Source organism: Danio rerio, chromosome 18 (genome assembly GCF_049306965.1).
Source record: "Danio rerio strain Tuebingen ecotype United States chromosome 18, GRCz12tu, whole genome shotgun sequence".
NCBI classification, from domain to species: Eukaryota; Metazoa; Chordata; class Actinopteri; order Cypriniformes; family Danionidae; genus Danio; species Danio rerio.
Genome location: NC_133193.1, coordinates 35,019,167 through 35,044,500, shown reverse-complemented (window position 1 = coordinate 35,044,500; position 25,334 = coordinate 35,019,167). Strand labels below are relative to the sequence as shown.

The following is a 25,334-nucleotide window of genomic DNA, read 5'->3' as shown; positions in this document are numbered from 1 at the left end:
CGGGCGCGGCGTTCACCTCGAAAGCAGGCAGCCCCTCCTGCCCAGGGCGCCGTTAAGTCCGGTAAACGGACCGCGAAGCGTCCCTGAGACAGGCCATCCGGAGAAGAGGAAACTTGCTCTTTCCCCGCTGGAGGGCGGGGCCCCGATAACAACGGTACTTTTCAGTGCCACCAAAACATCAGTAAAAGAGCACTTTTTCCCTTCCCCGGATGTGACTGCACGAGTTCTGCCAGTCCGGGACGCGCTGCCTTCCGGCTCGCAGACTCTACGTGCTTCGCCAGTGGCTCACGAGCGCTGGGGGGACGGTCTCCCTTCCCTCAGCCCTCCAGCCCCCTCTCCGGAGTCAGGGTGCGGAGCCAGAGCGAATCGCTCTCCTCCAGCTCTTCCGCGGGACCCTCGTGCTTCCCGGATCAGCACACCCACTCCGCGCTGCCCCACCGCTGGTACGTCAGCGATTGTAGCGATGACTCCATTAGCGAGGGCTCTGCCTGCCTGGTTAGCGCGGGCCAGCCCCTCGCGGTGGCTCATACGCACAATCAGACTCGGTTACGCGATTCAGTTCGCGAAACGGCTCCCCAAGTTTACGGGCGTGTATTTCTCCAGGGTCAACCCCCTGTCCGCCCCTGTCTTGCGAGAGGAGATTGCTGCCCTCCTGGCGAAGGGTGCAATCGAGCCGGTTCCTCCAGCCGAGATGGAGAGTGGGTTTTACAGCCCATACTTCATCGTACCCAAAAAGAGCGGTGGGTCACGGCCAATCCTAGATCTGCGCGTTTTGAACCGCTGTCTGCACAGGCTGCCGTTCAGAATGCTCACGCAGAGGCGCATTCTCCAATACGTTCGTCCTCGGGATTGGTTTGCAGCCATAGACCTGAAGGACGCGTATTTCCATGTCTCCATTCTTCCACGCCACCGCCAATTTCTGCGGTTTGCGTTCGAGGGTCGAGCGTGGCAGTACAAGGTCCTCCCCTTCGGGCTCTCTCTGTCTCCGCGGGTCTTCACCAAACTCGCGGAGGGTGCCCTAGCGCCCCTTCGGCTCGCGGGCATTCGCATACTCAATTATCTCGACGACTGGCTGATTTTAGCCCACTCGCGGGAGCAATTGATTATGCACAGGGACAAGGTGCTTCGGCATCTCCGCCTACTGAGGCTTCAGGTCAACCGAGAAAGGAGCAAACTCGCCCCCGTGCAGAGGATTTCTTTTCTCGGGATGGAGCTGGACTCGATCACCATGGTAGCGCACCTCTCCGAGGAACGCGCTCGCCTGTTGCTGAACTGTCTGAGGGAGCTCGACAGCAAACTAGTGGTCCCACTGAAGTTCCTTCAGAGGCTCCTGGGGCATATGGCATCCGCAGCCGCCGTCACGCCGCTCAGGTTGCTCCATATGAGACCACTTCAGCACTGGCTTCACGATCGGGTCCCCAGACGCGCATGGCACGCGGGCACACACCGGGTCTCGGTTACTGCGCTGTGTCGCCGCGCCCTCAGCCCTTGGAACGACCCCTCGTACCTACAGGCCGGTGTGCCTCTAGGACAGGCGTCCAGCCATGTTGTTGTTTCAACAGACGATTCCAACACGGGTTGGGGGGTGTGTGTTGCGGGCATGCGGCTGCGGGCCTCTGGAAGGGTGCCCAGCTGCATTGGCATATCAATCGCCTAGAGCTGTTGGCAGTGTTCCTCGCTCTCCACCGCTTTTTACCGGTGCTGGAGCGGCAACACGTGCTGGTCAGGACGGACAGTATGGCGGCGGCGGCGTATATCAACCGCATGGGGGGTATGCGCTCTCGCCGCATGTCTCAGCTCGCCCGCCGTCTGCTCCTCTGGAGTCACCCGCGGCTGAAATCGCTGCGCGCCATTCACGTCCCAGGCACGCTCAATCGTGCAGCCGATGCGCTCTCACGACAGCTGTTACATTCCTGGAGAATGGAGACTCCACCCCGAGTCTGTTCAGCAGATATGGGTGCGATTCGGGGAGGCCCAGATCGATCTGTTTGCTTCCCCCGAGAACGCTCACTGCCAGTTGTTTTTTTCCCTGACCGAGGGCTCTCTCGGCACGGATGCACTGGCCCACAGCTGGCCTCGGGGCATGCGCAAGTATGCGTTTCCCCCAGTGAGCCTGCTCGCGCAGTTTCTGTGTAAGGTCAGGGAGGACGAGGAACAGGTTCTGCTAGTTGCGCCCCTTTGGCCCAACCGGACCTGGATATCAGAGCTCTCACTCCTCGCGACGGCCCTCCCCTGGCGGATCCCTTTGAGAGAGGACCTACTCTCTCAGGGACAGGGCACCATCTGGCACCCTCGCCCCGATCTTTGGAACCTCCACGTGTGGTCCCTAGACGCGAGGAAGACTTAGGTTACCTACCGACTGCGATGGTTAATACCATCACTCAGGCTAGAGCCCCCTCCACGAGGCGCGCCTACGCCCTGAAGTGGAGTCTATTCACTGAATGGTGCGTCTCTCGCAGAGAAGACCCCCGAAATTGCCAGATTAGTGTTGTGCTCTCTTTCCTTAAAGAGAAGTTGGACAGCAGGCTGTCGCCCTCCACTCTCAAGGTTTACGTGGCCGCCATCTCCACTTATCATAGCGCGGTAGCTGGCGGCACCGTGGGAAAGCATAACCTGGTCATCCAGTTCCTTAGGGGTGCTAGGCGAATTAATCCATCTCGCCCCCCTCTCATGCCCTCTTGGGATCTCGCCCTCGTTCTCACGAGTCTGCGATTCGATCCCTTTGAGCCACTCGAATCAGTATCTCTAAGATTTCTGTCCCTGAAGACAGCTCTGCTGGTTGCGTTGGCCTCCATCAAGAGGGTCGGGGACCTGGAGGCATTTTCGGTCAGTGACTCGTGCCTGGAATTCGGGCCGGATTACTCTCACGTCATCCTGAGACCCCGCCCCGGTTATGTGCCCAAGGTTCCTACCACCCCCTTTAGAGATCAGGTAGTGAACCTGCAAGCGCTGCCCCCGGAGGAGGCAGACCCAGCCCTTTCTTTACTTTGACCAGTTCGCGCTCTGCGCATTTATGTGGACCGTACTCAGAATTTTAGATCATCTGAGCAGCTCTTTGTCTGTTATGGCGGTCGGCAGCAGGGAAGTGCCGTATCAAAACAAAGATTATCCCACTGGATTGTGGATGCCATTTCACTCGCTTATTCGAGTCGAGGTCAGCCGTGTCCCCCGGGAGTTCGTGCACACTCCACTCGGAGCGTTGCATCCTCTTGGGCGCGTGCACGCGGCGCCTCTCTAACAGACATCTGTAGAGCTGCGGGCTGGGCGACACCCAACACATTTGCAAGGTTTTACAATCTGCGAGTGGAGCCGGTTTCCTCAAGGGTATTAGGTAACCCTTTGGTGATTGAGGAGACAACTCGGTAGGGTGTTGAAACACGCTTGCTGCGCCATTCTCCCTAACACGGAGGTACGTGCGCCTTTTTTATCTGTCAGTAAAGTTCCCCGTCAGGTGAGCCCTGCAGATTCCTCCGTGGCCCCCAGCACTGACTCAGCGGAGGAGTCACTTGCTGGCCCACTACGTTGTAGGTCTGCCCGCTGGTCAGCCCGCGTTTTGGGTATAGGTGCCTGCTATGCGTGATCCCCACTAGGCGATCCCATATGCTTATTCCGCCACGGTTAAGTCCCCCCCCTGGGTGGACCCGTGTCTTCCCTCTCCGCTAACCACTCTTTTGCTATGCGTACTCCCCCTTTTTAGGGCTAGTCCATATGTAAATTCTGCCATCTATCCCCCCCTTGGGTAACGGATGGCCTCCGCAGCGTCCTCCCTATCGGGATTGCACGCTTCCCAGCGTACTGTCGTATTTCCTAGAATTATCTAGATGCTCACGACTTCCCAAAAAATATATCTAAATCCGTAAAACTTCTGTTGAAGTAGGATAAATTAGGGCCAGGGACACGTTGGAGGACCGCGCCCCCCATGATGTGGGTGCGTCACGCTTGCTTGACTATCTCCTCATCGGGGGTGTTGGTAAGGTGCAGTCATTATGGCGCTTTCAATGGGCTCCCAATGCGTGGATTTTACAAATCAAATCCACTTATAGTGCTGAAGTTCCCCCCGAAGGGGAACGTTTGAGGTTACTAAAGTAACCCTTCGTTCCCCGAGGAGGGGAACGGAAGCACTATACTCCGTCGCCATAATGACTGTCCCTTAGCTGTTTGAAAGTCTCTTCAGCTTAAAAGGATGGCGTCTGCTGGCTTCAGGTGTGCTTATATGCTGAGATAATTGCAGATGTCGCACACCTGCGCAAGCTTACGCTGCCAATTAATTTCATTCATTGGCCCGTTCAATACTCTCCAGACAAGCGGCTTCTGATCCGAATCCTCCCAATGCGTGGATTTTACAAATCAAATCCACTTATAGTGCTTCCGTTCCCCTCCTCGGGGAACGAAGGGTTACTTTAGTAACCTCGAACGTTTCCATACCATACAGTTGACCAGCTAAACATTAAAACACAATTTGCAGCAGTCGCCTGTTTTCCCAATGTAATCTGAGCTATCTACTGCACGCACATTGCTATAAAGACACTATCTGAAGATGAATTTGCATGCGTGAATCAGAAACATTTCCATTCAATAAATGTGCAAATAAAATATGATGCTTATTGATATGAACTTATTGATGATTCCTACTTGTCTTTCTCGTGATAAATAGTTGGCAAAATCTGATATGTAGCGGGGGAAAAAACAAGAAAGAATTCATCAGACGCTGGATTCGAGCCGAGTTCATGGTCGAACGTGTCAATTCATGATGACATGCGTCTTACAAGTAGCGCCACTGAGACTGTTGAGCATCCTGCAACATTTTACAGATATAAACCACACTATTTCTTTTTTTTTAATGCACTCAGTGCGATGTTAAGACCCAACTGTGTTGACCGCATCAGCTAAACTCTCCCACTCTATTTTTTTCTTTTGTTGTTAATTCCGGAGAACAAACTTGCAAATAACACTGCTTTTCTCCGGTCTACCTCCGAAAGCAGCACCTCCATTTCACATTCTGTTCAAAGTTTCTCTTTTTGCTTGCTTTTGACATTGCTTTTTCGTTGGGTTTTTCCATTAGCATAGTCATTAGGATATTTATACGGGGGAGGAGGCAGGGAGGGGTTTTGTGCTCGTGCATGTTGCGCTCAGTTTCACGTTCATTCAGATGTACAAAAGAATATGCGTGAGATTCGGCGTACGCAGTGTTTTATACATCTGAATTTTTTTCTGCGTACGCACATTTACAGCTTTGTGCGTACGCAATGTTTTAGTATGTTTTATTTCCATGCAAGTCTTCGTACATGAGGCCCCAGGTGTTTATCTTAATTATAATCATTAAATATTATGACATTATAATTCAGTGGTGTATTGGAGAGTATGCAGGCAACCCGTGAAAACGCTCTTTAAGATTTTAATGCAACACCAAAGTAGGTCTGTCTTATTTTTTTGTTATTTGTTGCTGTTATTATTGTGGCAATATATATATGTAGGCCTTGCCATGGCAGGCCGAGGAATATTTTAAATAAGTGGTTTATCCTAAATAAAATACAATAGGATCGGTGGATGTGCAATGAATAGTTTGAAAACCCCTGGTTCAGACTAACAGACGAGCTAGCTGTCTGTGCGCTGCGCTAATAACTTGACATTGGTTCTTTTCGGTGCTGCCGGATGCATTTACTGCATAAAATAATATAAAAGGTAATTCGGTAAAGTGCGCGATGCACGCAGAAATAAGTGCACTATATGCCTATGCCGAATTAGGTTGTCTTTATTTCTTTCATCAAGACTTTTCCATGCGAGGAATTACAGTTATTAATAGCTTAGTCCTTATAAACGATCAGTTTATGAAATACACAATTTACGGATCAAGCCTAATGAAGAATAAGAAGAATATGCAACGCATTATGATCCTTGAATAATCACAGCGCATTTATATAAACTATATATTTTATATAATCCATAAATATTAAAAAACATATTACATTTAAAGTAATGAAAGATTATATGTTATAAAATCGAAACTATTATTTAGGCTACAGGCTAGAACCGCCTTTTCGGAGCTGTTCAGCGCGTGTGTCAAAGAAAACCCATGACACAATCTTAATAAAAACTTGTTGCTTATATACAATATCTAAAGAGGTATAAAACATCTAACATGCATATCCATTCTCAACGAGTTTCTGTGTTCTGCATCTTTCACAGACCGAGTTCTTATTCCAAGGTAATCTGTAAATATTCTCATTTTTAGAAGAGTCTGTAAAGGCTGTTCTGGCACATTCTTGATTAAAAGTGAAACTGACCGGCGCAACGGATTATTTGTCATTTAGATAAATACAGTTATAATACAGTTATGGAACTATGAATATTTCTCTTTAATTTCATATTATTATTTTATTAAACTAACAAATCAGTTTGTGTTTTGGCGCTGCATGCAGCGTATTGTGAATCTTATTTTGAAGCATTGCACTTCAATTGTTATTCTTCCTTTTTATTTTAATTGTGTTTTTAATATTTTTAATTATACCAAACAAAATTGGTTCTAAACAGATATATTTTCCTATAGGCTACGATTAAGTGTATATTTTTGTTCACATAGGTCCTATACAAAACTGTGTGGATGGATAATTTGTTTCGCCGTGAAAATCACTCATTTAATAAGCAAAACAGGCCAAAATGTTGTTTAACTTGCGTCAAACTGGATGGACAATTTACAAATATATTAAATACAAAGGCTGGTTATTTTATGCAATGATGGACAATATAGGCCTATTACAAATTAAAGAAAATTATTTGCATATTAAAACGAAAATATATAAGCTTTACAACAACAGATCCTACCTCGGAAGAAATGACTTTAGATAATGTAAACAAGCATCAAGTTTTGTTTGAGATTGTGTCCTCTAATTCATTAGTGTAGCCATAAAAGAGACTGTGCATCAGAAATACTGGGTGCCTTATTTATTGTCAAAATAATGTGCAAAAAAATAAATAAAAAAATTACTTATCACCAACCTTATATGTGAAATAAGCAGGGCCCGCTGTAGCACTTTCTCAAGAAGAGCAATGTCAAACTATTAGCGCAATGCACATGCAGCGAGCTCATCTGTTGTTTATCGGAACTACTAGGCACTATTTTTTATCAGCTATAATGTGTTTAATTAGTTAATTTGAAATTTATTTAATTATTTCAGCAATAATTGTTGAGTGAAAAAATGAGCTAGAAATATGCATTGCGGCTCACTTTATTGTACAGGCTGCACCTATTACAACTTTTTTAAGTTTGACTCTCGAATTAGTAAGGTTATGAGTAAATGTTATTTTCAAATATTTTGCATAGCCTGCCATGTAGCCTACAATAACAATAACAGCAAATTACAAAAAATATTAAGACAGGCCTACTTTGGCGTTGCAATAAAATAGTATTAATTATCAAATAAATAATTTCAATATATAATAAAAATATGAAGAAATAAAATAAAAACAAATGGTAACCTTTGTTTATATAGCAGGGCCTAATGTGTTCTTATTCTGGTTCTGCTAACAACTATTAAAAAGAAAGAAAAACTAAACAATAAAAACACTAGTAAGTGATAATAATAATAATAATTATTATTATTGTTATTATTATTAGTAGTAGTATTATTGTTATTATTATTATCATAAAGCCCTTGCTCTTAAACAATCATACAAACCAAGGGGGTATTCCAGAAAGCTGGGTTAACTTACCATCTGCTAAAACCTAAACTCTCGGTTGATTTACCCAAAACCTGCTTACCGCGAGTATGTTGGTTCCAAAACAGGTGACAAGAGTTAGTTAAATCAACCCAGATAGCAGGCAGTAATCGGCCCGAGCTCGGCTGCCCTCCGTCGCCTCCAGCTCCGACTCGGCATCGGCGAGTGTTATCCGGGCCGAGTGCGGCCCGCAGCTCGCTCGCGCACATGCGGTTGTGATGCGGCTGTAAAGCACTGGCCTGATTCCGGTCAACCATATGGCAACCGATTAAGGCTGATGGCAACCGATTAAGTTCTTATTTTATCTAGTAATCTGTTAGCTCCACGTTTAATGATAATTTGAGAAAATATTCATGGTACGATAGCAAAAAAAAAAAAAAAAAGAATATTTAGTGTGGATGGTCGCAATGTTTAGACGCAAACAAAACAATATTATTTATAAATAGATTATACATGTCATCTAGAGAAAAACTATGTAAAATTCGCTTATTTTTGAGATAGCACGCTCCTGTGCTGACTGTTTTTGTTTTAAAGCAGAAGTTGGTTTCATAATAAACACATGCGTGACTAAACTCATGATCCACACTCCAATCCAGACGGTGGCGGTAATGCTCCAAAAAGCTGGTTGTCAACCACCATGGCACGAAGATCACAAGAAGAAAAAGTTTGTTTTTTTTAAAGACTTCACGTGGATTCCGGTCAGAAAGGTAAGCTTTTTACTGCTTGTGTACTGTATAATTAGCGAATTTAGAGCTTAAAACATTTCCACGGTGTTTGGTTGTAACAGCGTTTAGTAATTTAAAACAGTTTGATACGAAATGTAACTTGCTTTAAGAAACACGACTGGAGCTAATGTATGCTAACGCTAACAGTTACAAACACGTCTGAAAGTTCATTTTCCTTTAACACAATGTTAGATTGTAACGTGTGTAGTAACTGAAAACTATTTTAATTATTTTAAAGAAACATGAAACGAATTTGTGTGTATGCTAACTTTGCGTTAAAGAAAGTTTCTGTAGACGAATCCATTAACTAACATGGCAAAACGTGTTTTTTTTCCTGATTTAACATTATAAAGTACCGTGGATGTTGAAAAAATCATTGTACAGGCGTTTACTTATCCAACAGTATTAATTCTGTGATTGTGTAAATAAAAACTAATCGTTTTGGATTAATAAAATATTATTGTTTATCTTGTTTATGCAGTTAGTCACGAAAAGTGATCGAAACTCGACTGTTTACTATTCTCTTTAAATTATCCAAGAGAAATATATTACTATGCACTTTAATTCATATGTGTTAGTTAGCCTATGTGAATCAATTATATCTTTTGTTCAAGCTGTAATGGTCAGTTAATGTAAAACTGAACGTCTTAAAGCAGATTTTGATGTTTTTTTTGTTTGTTTTTTATGTTATTGACAGTGATAAATTCTGATTTAAATGAATGGGTAACAATATTTGTTGGTTAAGTCTCATTGTTCTTGTTTAACAAAGGTTAGTGAGATCATTTTGCAGTACATCACGACCAAAGAAGTCAATGGCACACTCTTTTGAACGTGAATAGGCATGCTATAGTTGTGTGCTAAAAGTCCATTATAAGCTGTAAACTGCTGATACATTTTCAACATAGATTGAGCTTTTCAGACATTACATTACTAATTGCTTCACAAACAGCTGAAATGGTTTATTGTTATTGGCTATCATCATCAAACATTTTTCACAATGGTAGGTTAATCTTCATGGGTACAGAATAATGCATGTGCTTGACCATTAGGGTTGCGCGATAATGCCCATTGTCATATCGTCCTATCGTCAGCCTGTAAGATCGCCGATACACGATAGTATCGGGGGGAGGGGCAATTTTTTAATTATTTATTTGTTTGCTTATTTATAAGATCATTTATTTACTTATTAGTCTACTTTTTCTTTTTAATTTACACTTTTATTTTAATATTAACGTAATTATTAATTATCACGCGAAATGACACATGGGAAATGAGGACCGTCTATCATTCTGACAAGGAAGATGGAGTTGGTGGGAAAGAAAAATGCCACATCGCCTATTTGGCAATATTTCGGGTTTACACCAGATGAAAAAGGTGAACCCGCCGATGTCACGCAGGCAGTTTGCAGACTTTGCTCGGAGGTTGTGCCGGTAAAAGGATCACAAACCACAAACATGTACGTACATTTGCGTGGCCGCCACCCTGCTGAGGCTGCTAAACTAGCGCCAAGAGAAGGCACGATTAGCAAAGATCGAAGTCAGCCATCAATCATCGGAGCTTTTTCAAAAAGCACAAAGTATAAAAGAAACAGTGAAAGGTGGGCTCAGTGCACTGCAGCTGTATCGAAGTACATTGCGAAGGAAATGGTCTCCTATCATACAGTCGAGAAAGCAAGCTTTAAAGACCTGCTTCAAACCTTTGATAAACAGTACGAGCTGCCTGGGCGCAAGTACTTCACCGAAACAGCTATCCCAAACTTGTACAATGAAACTAGGGACATCATTGCTAAAGATCTGAAAGCTGCTAACTTTGTTGCTTTGACCACAGACATGTGGTCAAGCATAAACATGACCCCCTATATGTCTGTGACAGTCCATTATATTTCGGAAGATTGGAAGCTAGAAGCAAAATGCCTGGAAACAACATTTATTCCGGAGAATCACACTGCAGAGGTACTGGCTGAGGCGCTGTCAGATGCCATGCAAGATTGGGACATAGAACCGAGTAAAATTTCATGCATTACAACTGACAACGGGGCCAATATTGTTGCGGCCATACGAAGGCTCGGATGGCCATGGCTGAACTGTTTTGGCCATAACTTGAATGTGGCAGTGAATTATTCTCTACAAAAGGAGAAAACAAAAACTGATCGCGCTCTTGGAATCTGTCGCAATATTAACGGGGCATTTTCTCACAGCTGGAAGAGGCGACAAGAGCTCCGCAAGGCGCAGGAACAGCTAAATTTACCTCAACGTATGCTGATAACGCTACAGAAATTATTATATTTTATTTGCTTAATATTTATCTTGTGGCACAACCATCTTAGTGAAAAATAAGAAAAAATATATTTTTTTGTCAGACTAGAAATAATACTTGTAAATCAAATATAATATTATTTAATTAGGCTATACACTGTAAAAAGATTTCTGTTGATCTAGGCTAACTAAAAAAAATTAAGGTAATGTTCACATCTATATTTTATCATTTTAGTCAATGAAAAATAAGTAACTTGACCTAAACAATATTTTATAAATCTAAGAAAACTATTTTATATAACTTGGCAGTTGGCACAATGTAGGCCTATACATTTTTCTTGTTGAATGAAGTAAAAATGTTTAAATTGTGTTTTTGATAAAAACAAAAAGAAATAGCCTAGATGTAATCAAAACAAAAAATTCTAATTAAGAAATAGCCTATGTATTAGATTTTTTTCAATTAAAAATTGGATTTTTTTTGTAAATAATTATTATTTGTAAATTTGTAAATAATTATTATTTGACCAAATCATACAAAAAGACATCAATAATTTTGATTACATCGATATTTATTAAAAACTTAAACTTTACTTCCACACATCCACACAAGTGACCAGTGCGTCGTCTGTGATTCGACCGCGGACCGTTGACTGGCTGGTGGTGATGAGTGTGTATAATGTGCATGCGTGTACAAAATATCCAACCTAAAAATTGTATATTCGTCAAAACAAAAAATTTATTAATTGAGTTCTTAATAAAAAATATTTAGATTGAGCAACTTTTTAAACTAAAAATATATTACTTAAAAAATAAAACAAATAATTACAAATTTAATTGAAGACAAATTATTAATTGGGTGAGGGCCTGCTTGAAAAACTTTTTACAGTGTAATAAGTGATCACATTAACAATCGACGCATAATGGTCATTTAATATATTTTAGGATTGTACAACTCGTTGTGGATCAACATATGCCATGGTAGTAAGAGTTCTGGAACAGCTTCCTGCCATCAAAAGGGTTTTTGCTGATGACAAGAGCCGTCGTGGAACACTCCCAAACGTGACCTGGCAGGACATTGCTGTACTAGAGGCTGTCAGGGATGGGTTGAAGCCTGTCGCAGAATTTACTGATATTTTATCAGCTGAAAATTACGTAACAGTCTCATCTCTGCTGCCCATGCTGCAGCTAACAAAGGATATCCTGAAGGAGGAGGAGACTGATGTGGAGATGACGGCAGGAATTAAACGGCGGATTTTGGAGAAACTCGACTCGAAATATGACGACAGTACCCTCCAACTAATGCGCAAATCTACCCTCCTTGACCCACGCTATAAGGGCGACCACATCGATGCCGCAGAACTTGATGTGATCAAATCACAGCTTGAGGTTGAGATGGTGGAATATTGGAATATGCCACCTGTACCCATCAGAGTGGAGGAGGAAGAGGAAGAAGATGCGGCAGGTACGTCATCAAGTGAGAATCAGCCGGCTAAGAGGATCAAAACACTGGGTCGTCTTCTTGGGAGAGCAAAGCCGTCTGTGTCCACATCCACACCTGTAGACCAGCGCGCAAAATCTGAAATCATGTCTTACTTACAAGAGGAAGTAATTGATGGTGATGACAAGCCACTGGACTGGTGGAAAGAAAATAGACGCCGTTTTCCTTTAATGGCAAACCTGGCAAAAAAATACCTGTGTGTTACCGCAACTAGCACCCCTTCAGAGAGCGTGTTTAGCGCAGCCGGTAACATAATCACTCCACTTCGCAGCCTACTCAAACCAGAAAAAGTTAACCAACTTGTTTTTTTGGCAAAAAATCTGTAGACGGAAGCATTACTCTTGCATCGTAAACAGTCATATTGTTTTAAATCTGCAAGCAATGTAACTATTGCATTATTTTAGTTCTTGGTTATTTAATTTTGCATTTTGTTTATTGAAACGTGTTTGGCTATTAGCAACAAGATAAACATTATTTTATGTTAAATATGTTAAACAAGTTAGAGTTTGAAATAAACCTTTTCATTTTCATAGCCGACTGATTATTGTGCATTTATTTTGAATACGCATCATACATTTGCGGCTTGCATGCATATGACGATTTTTAAAAGAGAATCACTCCTCTTTGAAAAACATATTAAGCGACTTTAAAACTAAATTTCCTTCTTTCACAAATTATGTCAAGCCTGCTTGTTATAAAGAGACATTGTACAGTTATTTTAACCATGTTAAAAAAAACGGCAAAAGTGCATTATTTTCGTTTTGTTTTAGTATTTTTGTTATAGCCTACAACAAAAATAGCATAACTATACAATAACAAAAATTATATATTATTACATAATTTTGTATATTAGCCTAACACTGATAAATTTATGAATGATTTTTAAAATATATTCCTCTGGTGTCAGTTGGGTGAAGGTTACGCGACGATGACAGTGTGAAATATGCAAGGGCCAATGAATTGTACTTTGATAATATTAACTGCCTAATAATAATTTTGAAAAAAAGCAACAACTAGAAAATAAGCCGTATTATCGTCATTTTTATTAGCTATCGTCCATATGGCTGACTATCGTCGATAGACGCAAGTATCGTCTATCGGCACAACCCTATTGACCATCTTACAAATCTATGTCTCAGATTCATAAGGCTGTCACTCTGCATGAATCTCCGAATAAATCTTGTGCAACCTTCTGTGTACTGATTATTTACACTATAGGTATTATAGGCATTAATTAACTTTGATAGTATTTCAGGATTTGAACTTTTCTTTACGGGAGGTTAACAACAATGTGATGTTTTATTATAGATGCATATGAGGAAGCTCGACTAAAACATCCACATGCAACTGTGATTTCTGACTGGTAGACAGATGAGGACGATGATTGCCTGTCATACATCTCAAGACAGAACAGGTTTGTTTGCAATTATTTTAAACACATACTGTCAACATTGTCATTGATCTATTACAACCTGTGAGTTTTGCCCTGGTGTGACGGATAGAGGGATATTATTTTATATAATGTGATTAAAAGAAAAAGTTAACCCCCCCTCTCACCCTTTACCTATTTTTTTTGTTTTATTCCTGTTCTAGTTCTTATGAGTAAATGAAATGATTCATGTAGTTCACCACCACACCTGTAGAGGGCAGTGTGGCGCGTTAGTGGGTTACCTAGGAGACCGGCAGCTCGAGGTCATATTAAACTGCACTCGAGCAATGCTATAACGTGTCTGTCTCCTTATCATTCACAGGTATGGACAAACACTCATTTGAAGTGGTTTGTGTGAAACATTTATCATCTTTACTCTTAAGAAATGTTAAGAAACTATGTTAGAAGGTGTTAGTTCTAGGAATTGATTCGTTTTTGGTTTAATTAGATCGTAAACATTGTAGCCACTCGTGGTTAGCAAAAGCAGCCGAAGCTAATGATGAGTTAATGGTTAACTCAAATGATGTGAACGGAGCATGTAGTGATGTATGCATTCAGAAATATGCATTAGATCCTTTTCTAAGCACTTTAATGTTAAGTAATTGCTGTAATTGTTACATTTGTTATGAATGTCAGCCAGATTAGGTTAATATGGGGCATATTTTTATATTGATTCTCTTCTAAAATGTTTGTGAAAGCATAACGCTGTATAGTAGTGTATAGTAACACAATAGTAATAAGTGATAGTACAAGTTTAATGTTTTAATGCTGGATTTTTGGTTTTATAACATCATAATTGGCTTTCTCAATAACTTAGGGTTATTACATGAGTAAAAGTGACATTTATTTAATCCTAAATTGTCGGTATTTCTCATAAATATATTAACAAGTGTTAATATAAATGCTGATGTAATGTAAATTGGAAATGTTGTGAAGGAAAATGTTACATTGAATTAATTATAATGATTAGCATCATTTTTGCATTTATACCAGTAGTTATAGATAGAGTAAGAAATGTATTATTTTAATAATTCTTGTAATATTACTTGAGTATCTCAAAGTAAGACCAAGACTGTATTCTGAGGAGTGTATTCAAGTGTTTAAAGTATTTTTGTTCAATGTATTAATGCCTTTTGTTCACAGAGAAAATCTAGTTACATTGCATTGAGTGTGTATTGATATTGTGTATTGATATTGCATTGAGTAATATGATGTATTGATATCCATGACACATTTGAATTTTATCTTATGGATATACGTTTGGTTTTATTCTGGAACACTGTGTACAATGTGTTAGCTTTAAAAGAAGTAATTATCTTTGACATATTAAACTGCACTCGAGCAATGCTATAACGTGTCTGTCTCCTTATCATTCACAGTTTTGTGCGTGATTTGGCTTGTGCCGGTCCAGATTCCCCTAGGTCTGGAGCCGGTAACAATTGGGGGCTCGTCCGGGATTCTGCATCGTCGAGTGGGGAGAGCTGTCACGATACGGGTAGAGGTTGGCGATCGAGCTTCAAGGAAGGCTGCTGTGCCCAGCGTCATCCAGAGTGTGAGCGTCACTGGTGAAAAATCGCGATGGCTACCGTAACCCCACGACGGATGTTGATTTTCCAGATTCACAAAAAGCTTCCTGTTCTGAGTACCAGTCAACTGCAGTTGGTTGCCAGGGCTATTGAAGATGGCAGTGAGAGTACAGAAGGCCTCAGTGAACCTGAGCTTTATGATTTTATCATCGACTACACCAGAAGTGAAAGGTTGAAAACAATGGAAGATGAAGGTATGGCTCAACTTCTCTCACTTCAGGAACTGTTACAGGAACTGACATCAATCGATTCTGGATCTGGTGAGGCCAATGTTCCTGCCGTTCCCATAGACAATGCACTTACCCATACACACAGACAAGTTTCTGCTTCAGCAGAGGACATACACACATATGCAATGGACAAACACAAACATGCACAACCATCACATACAGACTTTCATGCACCACCGTCCCTCAGTCATGATTCGCCTGCCCTGACATCACCTATAGACAGAACTATTTACACACCAGGCCACTTAGGTGACACTGGTACCCGTGACACCCAACAGGGTAGAGCAAGTCTATCTTCATCTGTCACTGATCAGGTTGTGAGACTGTCGGATGTCACAGCTTTGCTTCCTCGTCGGGAATGCAAATTTCATGGGGGTCAAATATCTGATACTGGGTCTGACATTTCTTTTAGTGGTCTCTGTAAGCAGATTGACACTGCTCTACAAGGGGGGTTTAGTGAGGTTGAAATTATTAGAGCAGTGCTCAAGATAACTAAATCTGGTACCTTCAGAGAAATGCTCACTAATCATGACGGTTTAACAGTAAATGGGTTAAAGAGACTTCTCCGTGCACATGTGAGAGATAAAGGTGTAACCGAGCTCTTTCATGAGCTCAGTAATGCTAAACAACATGACAAAGAGAGTCCACACCAGTTTCTCTATAGACTTATAGGGCTAAAACAACGAGTTCTGTTTGAGTCACAGCAGCCTGGTGTAGAGTTTAACTATGATAAGCGACTGGTTCAAGGTACTTTTCTGCACTCCTTGTATCAAGGTTTAAATGACAAGAACAGTTATGTTAGGCAGGACATTAAACCTTTCCTTGCTGACACACAAGTTAGTGATGACTCACTGTTGGAACAGCTGACTAAGTCAACCATGGAGGAAGAAGCTAGGTTAAAGCGCCTTGGTGCTGTGGCCAAGTCTAGGTCAGTGACTGTGAGTGTAGCTCATTCTGACATAACTGTACCGACTGACGTGACAAAACAAAACCAAATTGATGCTGAGTTGCAGGCTAACCGTGAAGCCATCAGAGAGCTGACGGCTCAAGTGTCCTCACTGACTCAACATATGAAACTGGTGAATCAGCCTGTTGACTGTCCACCGACTGGAAGTTCTAGTACACCTGTTAAGCACCCGCCATCCCAAACAAGTGAGAAAAAGGGTAGATGCCCTGACTGCATAATGAAAGAGATAATTAACTGTCCCCATTGCTTTGTGTGTGGTCAGGCAGGGCACAGAGCAATTAGATGTTTGCAGAGACGGATGTCGGTAAACGGGAAGAGGTCGCTGGAGAAGGGCAGCCAGCGACCGTGAACAGTTCTAAGCCCACAGACACAGCTACCATGTCAGCCACACCTTGCCATTCAGACCCAAAGAAACGGGTGGCCCAGCTCATTGGAAATCGTTGCACTGTTTCCTGCAATATCAATGGTGTGCCAATAGAAATGTTATTAGATTCTGGAGCACAGGTGACAATGGTTAGCAAAACTTGGGTAGATAAAGCATCACCCCATGTCAAAATCCAGCCACTTCATTCACTTCTTAACAGTCAGTCACTTGAAATTTCAGCAGCTAATGGCACTGAAATACCCCTTGAGGGATGGGCAGAAGTTGACCTACAGATTTCAAGCAGACACCATGGGTCTATAACAATAAGTGTACCCCTTTTAATCAGTCAGAACTGCCACTGTCCCTTGTTAGGTAGCAACGTAATCGCTGAAATTATTAAAGAGCATGGCAACACTGTGGATGTGACCGCTATCCTGACAGATTCTTTAAGTATACCAAAGAGCTCCATCGGAACACTAGTCTCTCTCCTTCAGATACCAACTTCTGTTGAACCAACTCCTTGTGTTGTACGCAGCAGTAAAAAAGGTGTAAACATCCCTGCTGGCAAAATCTATGAAGTTCGGTGTCGAGTTAAGGGGGCACCCGGGAACTGTACCATGCTGTTTCAACCTCTTACTGAGAGTACTTGCCCGGTGGGTTTAGATCTGTTTCCATCACTGGTAGACGTTCCCTTGGGGTCATCAAAATGTGTTAAAATCCCCATTCAGAACTCAACCCAACACACTATTTACCTGACTCAAAGAACAGTCCTGGGTACGCTTGAAGAGATTGCTGATTTGAAGCCTGTACTGAACTCCAAGCACAAGAATATTGAGTCCATTCAGACTTGTGGAGCCCAGTTATGCACTAACTCTCAGAGCTATCACAACAAAGAGCTTGATAGAGAGGCAGTATCAAAGGTCAGAGACAAATGGCACCCTCCAGTTGATGTATCCCACCTAGCAGAGGAGGAGCAAAGAATTGTCAGGCAAATGTTATATGAGTCTATGGCCTTTGCCAAAGATGAGGCAGATATTGGGTGCATCCCAGAGTTGCAACTGAGAATCAATCTTAGGGATGACACTCCAATACAAAAGTCATATAATGCCATACCAAAACCCTTATATCGTGAAGTCAAAGATTATGTACAGAATTTACTTAACCGTGGCTGGATTCGAAAGTCAACATCAGCTTACTCATCTCCAGTCGTGTGCGTAAGAAAAAAGGACCAGAGTTTACGTCTCTGTGTTGATTTCCGGGGACTGAACAATAAAACTATTCCTGACCGTCACCCACTGCCACGCATTCAAGACCTGTTGGATAATTTAGGAGGCAACTCCTGGTTCTCGATACTAGACCAAGGTAGTGCATACCATCAAGGTTTTGTTGAGGAAAGTTGCCGTCACATGACTGCTTTTAGCACACCTTGGGGGTTCTATGAATGGGTACGTCTCCCCTTTGGCCTTACCAATGCACCTGCAGCATTCCAGCGCTGCATGGAAGGCGTACTAGTTAATCTCAGGGATGAATGTTGTTTCCCTTATCTGGATGACATGCTCTGTTTCTCCAAAACCTTCCAAGACCATGTTGAGGACCTGAGAAAAGTGCTGTGTCGTCTTCAGGAGTGTGGAGTGAAACTGAGGCCGACTAAATGCGAACTTTTCAAACGTCAAGTGCGGTATTTGGGAAGGTTGGTGACTAGTGAAGGTGTTCAGGTGGATCCTAAGGATCTGGAGGCAGTGTTGAAACTAAAGGAGAAGAAGCCAAAAACAGTCGGTGAGGTTCGAGCTTTGCTAGGGTTCTTGGGTTATTATCGCTCCTTTATCCAAGATTTCTCCCGTATAGCACGGCCTTTGTTTAAGCTCCAAGAACATCCTGAAGGGTCTCGCCAACGTCCTGGTCTTGTAAAATCTACCAAAAGGGGAAAGGGTGGTGACCACTTACCATCTAAGACACCTATCTGTTGGTCCTCTGAGCATAGTGCTGTGGTGTCTCGACTGGTAGACATGTTGGTTAGTCCTCCCATCTTGGCCTACCCCAACTTTGACTTACCCTTTGTTCTACACACAGATGCATCAAATGAAGGGTTGGGGGCTGTGTTATACCAGGAACAGAGTGGTAAACTACGTGTTATCGCATACGGATCAAGGACACTCACGCCTGCTGAAAAGAATTACCACCTCCATTCTAGTAAGCTGGAGTTCCTTGCCTTGAAGTGGGCCGTATGTGATAAGTTTCGGGATTATCTGTACTACGCCCCCACTTTCACTGTATATACAGATAATAACCCCCTGACTTATGTCCTTTCCACCGCCAAGCTTAGTGCTGTAGGACATCGCTGGGTTGGTGAATTAGCAGATTTCCATTTCACCATTAAATACAGGCCAGGCAAGACTAACATTGATGCAGACACTCTGTCCCGATTTCCAGTAAGACTCACCGACCACCTGAGAGAGTACACTGAAATAGTACAGCCTGAGGTGATATCTACCATCTGGCAGGGAAATAAGGCTGAGAGGGAAGAGCAGGTACCACAGGCTGTGGCTCTTCAGATACGGGTAGAGGAGGATCTCTCTGCTGCATGTATACCTGTATTTACCCCTGAGGATATCAGAGATGCTCAGAATAGAGATGACACCATTTGTGAAGTTGTAAAATTGAAAAAAAATGGATGGACTCCCAAGGACAAGGGTCAAAGTTTGGTGTCTGTTGGAGCACAGCGGCTAATAAGGGAATGGAACCGACTAAAGCTGAGAGAGGGGATCTTGTACAGAGAGTCTGGGCCCAATCAACAACTGGTCCTTCCAACATCACTTACATCGATGGTGCTGAAACATCTACATGATGACATGGGACATGTTGGTGCTGATAAAGTTATTCATCTCGCCAGACAAAGATTTTTTTGGCCTTATATGCAGCGGGAAATTGAGGACTATGTTATACGCCAGTGTCCTTGCATTAAGCAAAAACGACCTACGGTCCCTGAAAAAGCACCAATGGGTTCCATTGTCACTACCGCACCTTTTGAGTTGCTCTCTGTCGATTACTTACACCTCGAGCCTAGTAAGGGTGGCTATGAGTACATACTTGTGCTCGTAGACCACTTTACTCGGTTCGCACAAGCTTACCCCACTCGAAATAAGTCTGGGAAGACAGCCGCTGAACGGATTTTCTCTGATTTCATTCCTCGATTTGGATATCCAGAAAAACTCCATCATGATCAGGGTCGGGAGTTTGAGAATACCTTGTTCCAAAGATTACAGCAATTGGCAGGCATCTCTCACTCCCGTACCACTCCCTACCACCCACAGGGGAACCCTGCTGAACGCCTGAACAGGACACTGCTCCAGATGTTAAGAACGCTTCAAGAGGAGAAAAAGGCAGAGTGGAAAGACCATCTTCCGAATCTTGTGCATGCCTACAACTGCACAAGACACGAGGCAACAGGGTACTTGCCATTTTTCCTCCTCTTTGGGAGACATCCTCGATTGCCCATTGATCTAATCTTCAACCTTAACTCAGACCAGCATGTGCGGACAAAGCAACAGTATGCACAGACCTGGGCTTTACGAATGCAGGAAGCATATCGAATAGCCGCAGAGAACAGTAAGAGATCTTCTGAAAAAGGGAAAAGGTATTATGATCAACATGTCCGAGGAGCTGTACTACAACCTGGAGATCGTGTGTTGGTCAGGAACCTGTCTGAGAGAGGGGGTCCTGGCAAACTCAGGCAGTACTGGGAACAAAAGGTCCACAGAGTCATCGAGAGGATAAAGGATAGTCCTGTGTATCGGATTCAGGCTGAAACAGGTGACAGAACTTTTCGAGTGTTGCACCGCAACCTGCTTCTCCCAGTTAGTGACTTACTCGTCAGTTCTGAGGAAGAAGATAAGGGTGTTGGGAAGAAGCCACCCAGACAAAAATGTCACCTTCGACGTAGAGAAACAGCTGAATCAGATATCAGTATTTCCGATGATGAGGAAAACCATTCCTACCACCTTAGACCCTTGCCTGTGTACGAAAGAAAAACTGTCAGACACCATCTACCAGACCCAAAACCTCATTGTGGATTAAGGGCAATAGCTCCCGAATATCAGCCATTAAGTCAAACTTCAGAGTGTAACGATGCCACACAAATTGATCTGAGGGATTCACTCATAACATCAGAGATAAGACCCACAACAACCGATGCTACACCACCACCATTGGTGGAGAGTCAAGAGGTGCATAGTGATAATGTGGTGGAGGATGGAATCTTTGACCCACTGGCAACAGATCCCACAACTGTTCTAGCACCAGTGAGGGAAATGGAACAACAATTAAGGAGATCCACACGGCAAGTCAAGCCCCGAAATCTCTTGATGTATGACCAGCCAGGAGCACCTTCTTACCAGCCTTGGAGATTAGGAGCAAATGCTATGTGCTGCGGCTTTTACCCAATGCCTATCCTACCAGTATCGCCTGAAGTGAGCTATTACCCCCACCCAGTGGCATGGGTTTATTGAAAGATTCCTGTGGATGAGACTAAGTCAGATATTGACATTGTAGACTGACTTTATATGCTGATTATAACTTTATGCAGATTGACACGAGTTAAGAGTGTTTACTGACTTGATAAACAGTTCAGACTACAGACTGATTCTCATTTAATTTACTTGACAATATTATAGTTAATGTGGTTTTGGATGCCAGGAGACATCCCATTAAAGCCGGGGAGAGTGTGACGGATAGAGGGATATTATTTTATATAATGTGATTAAAAGAAAAAGTTAACCCCCCCTCTCACCCTTTACCTATTTTTTTTGTTTTATTCCTGTTCTAGTTCTTATGAGTAAATGAAATGATTCATGTAGTTCACCACCACACCTGTAGAGGGCAGTGTGGCGCGTTAGTGGGTTACCTAGGAGACCGGCAGCTCGAGGTCATATTAAACTGCACTCGAGCAATGCTATAACGTGTCTGTCTCCTTATCATTCACAGGTATGGACAAACACTCATTTGAAGTGGTTTGTGTGAAACATTTATCATCTTTACTCTTAAGAAATGTTAAGAAACTATGTTAGAAGGTGTTAGTTCTAGGAATTGATTCGTTTTTGGTTTAATTAGATCGTAAACATTGTAGCCACTCGTGGTTAGCAAAAGCAGCCGAAGCTAATGATGAGTTAATGGTTAACTCAAATGATGTGAACGGAGCATGTAGTGATGTATGCATTCAGAAATATGCATTAGATCCTTTTCTAAGCACTTTAATGTTAAGTAATTGCTGTAATTGTTACATTTGTTATGAATGTCAGCCAGATTAGGTTAATATGGGGCATATTTTTATATTGATTCTCTTCTAAAATGTTTGTGAAAGCATAACGCTGTATAGTAGTGTATAGTAACACAATAGTAATAAGTGATAGTACAAGTTTAATGTTTTAATGCTGGATTTTTGGTTTTATAACATCATAATTGGCTTTCTCAATAACTTAGGGTTATTACATGAGTAAAAGTGACATTTATTTAATCCTAAATTGTCGGTATTTCTCATAAATATATTAACAAGTGTTAATATAAATGCTGATGTAATGTAAATTGGAAATGTTGTGAAGGAAAATGTTACATTGAATTAATTATAATGATTAGCATCATTTTTGCATTTATACCAGTAGTTATAGATAGAGTAAGAAATGTATTATTTTAATAATTCTTGTAATATTACTTGAGTATCTCAAAGTAAGACCAAGACTGTATTCTGAGGAGTGTATTCAAGTGTTTAAAGTATTTTTGTTCAATGTATTAATGCCTTTTGTTCACAGAGAAAATCTAGGTACATTGCATTGAGTGTGTATTGATATTGTGTATTGATATTGCATTGAGTAATATGATGTATTGATATCCATGACACATTTGAATTTTATCTTATGGATATACGTTTGGTTTTATTCTGGAACACTGTGTACAATGTGTTAGCTTTAAAAGAAGTAATTATCTTTGACATATTAAACTGCACTCGAGCAATGCTATAACGTGTCTGTCTCCTTATCATTCACAGTTTTGTGCGTGATTTGGCTTGTGCCGGTCCAGATTCCCCTAGGTCTGGAGCCGGTAACACTGGCACTATACTAAAGTGATGTTTTGTTTTGTAAATGTATCTGATCAAGGGACAGTATAGACGCATCTATACCGTGATGAAGAAAAATTACTTGGAACAAAGAGGCTGGATAAAAGGCAGGTATGAAGATTTCAGAAATCAATGCAGCACCACAAGTACCATCACCATCAATGACTATGGCAGAAATCTTAAGACCACCATGAAGATGCACAGATACTGTACATTCCAGTACACCAGGCGTGTCCAAACTACGGCCCGCGGGCCATCTGCAGCCCGCGAGGCTTTTTATAAATATCAATAGAATCTGGCCCGCTATACAAAAATGAACGTAATTCAATAAATAACCACCGGGTGTCGCTATTACATGCATTCAATTAAGCAGCAGTTCTTGTTATGATCTATCTATCTATCTATCTATCTATCTATCTATCTGTCTGTCTGTCTGTCTGTCTGTCTACACACAGTTGAAGTCTGAATTATTAGCCCCTCATTGATTTATTTCTTCTTTTTTAAATATTTCCCAAATGATGTTGGAGAAAGACTTATGTTTTATTTCGGCTAGAATAAAAAGCGGTTTAAATTTTTTTATGAACCATTTTAAGGTCAAAATTATTAGCCCCTTAAGTCTTCAGAACAAACCATTGTTATAAAATAACTTGCCTAATTACCTTGACTAGTTAACTTGATTAACCTAGTTAAGCCTTTAAATGTCACTTTAAGCTGTATAGAAGTGTCTTAAAAATATCTAGTCAAATATTATTTACTGTCATCATGGCAAAGATAAAATAAATCAGTTATTAGAAATGAGTTACTAAAACTAATATGTTTAGAAATGTGTGGAAAAAAATGTTTAACTCTCCGTTAAACAGAAATTGGGGAAAAAATAAACGGTGGCTAATAATTTAGGGGGGCTAACAATCCTGACTTCAACTGCATTTATATATATATATATATATATATATATATATATATATGTGTGTGTGTGTGTGTGTGTGTGTGTGTGTGTGTGTAAATATATATATATATATATATATATATATATATATATGTATATGTATATATGTGTGTGTGTGTGTGTGTGTGTGTCTGTGTGATGTATGTAAAATTTGGCCCGCGACAACGTTTGTTTTTTTGCATCTGGCCCTCGGCCCAAAAAGTTTGGACACTCCTGCAGTACACCTATGAACATTTACAGTCTTTCTTCTAGTGCAGTTTGAGATCAAGACAGAACTTATTGCATCTCGTGATGTCTTTGTAAGAATTGAAGACATCACTAAATTTGTTAAGGTTTAATGCAGCTAGAAAGTAAAGATCAACTAGAGAATATCAGCAGTGTCTAACCCACTGTTGTATTTACAGAAGTTGTATGAGAATAAGCTACAGGTTGATTTATACTAATCTGTTATTTTTCTTTTTTAGCACGACTGACTGAAGTTTTAAAATCATGCAACGTCATAAAGCAGCAGCTGGGCCTGATTCTCACAAAACCAAAACAGACGTGATGAAATTCCAGATGTAAACACATTTGACCTTCCTTTGGCCAATTTGATTTGGAAAAGCTTGAAAATCAACTAAAGGAGCAGCCTGAACAAATAAACTGGTAAGTTCAAGCTCTTGCTAATTTCAAAGTGTTTTAAGTTTATTTGTTTTTTTTTTATTGTTTTTTTTTTGCTTCGTAGGTAGCCTACTTTTTTCCTAATTTTTTATTTTTTTTTTACATTAGTACTTGTTCACTACTAATTATCTGTTTATCTTTTAATCACAGATGGAGTGAGGACAAATGTCCATACCACGCCACTGATAAAGAAGTGGAAAAATGCATTACAAGGTAGCTACAACTTGCCCCTGACAGGGATGGAGGAAGAAAGAAGAGAAAGCTAATGTGTCAAATGTCTACATCACTATTTTGTTTTATTTTTTAAACAACATTTTAAGTGTATTAGGATGTTCCCTGATACTTGAACAATTTGTTTCTTTCATTTGCATTTATATATATATATATATATATATATATATATATATATATATATATATATATATATATATATATATATGTATATGTATATGTATATATATGTGTGTATGTGTGTGTGTATATATGTATGGTATGTAGGTATGTATGTATGTGTGTGCGCCAAATTCTGAAGAAACATCTTGATACATTTTTAATAAACGTAATACAAATAAAATTATAAATATAAAATTGCACAAGACGTGTATATATATGAAATGTATAATCATCTCACTCATGTCTTGCTGTTTGTGCAATTGATTTTGTTCAAGTTTATTTAAAAATAAGTTTGACTTTATACTTCTGCAATTATTTATATATATATATATGTATATGTATATATATATGTTTGTTTGTTTATTATTATTTTAATGTTTTATTAAAAAATGTTTCAAGATGTTTCTTCAGAATTCTGCAGTACTTTTTACAAGTTTGACTTGGATATTTTACGGACTG

General features: G+C 41.1%; 1 protein-coding gene and 1 long non-coding RNA gene across 2 annotated transcripts in view; one reads left to right on the top strand and one right to left on the bottom strand.

Moving 5' to 3' along the window:
- The window catches only part of LOC100332501 (sterile alpha motif domain-containing protein 3), a 191,790-nt gene that overhangs the window by 35,882 nt on the left and 130,574 nt on the right, over positions 1-25,334 (bottom strand). The window lies entirely within an intron of this gene.
- Positions 8,368-24,413, top strand: LOC137488303 (uncharacterized). The gene is made up of 4 exons (XR_011010237.2): positions 8,368-8,423; positions 13,503-13,608; positions 22,917-22,987; positions 24,287-24,413. It is a non-coding gene; the product is annotated as an uncharacterized lncRNA (long non-coding RNA).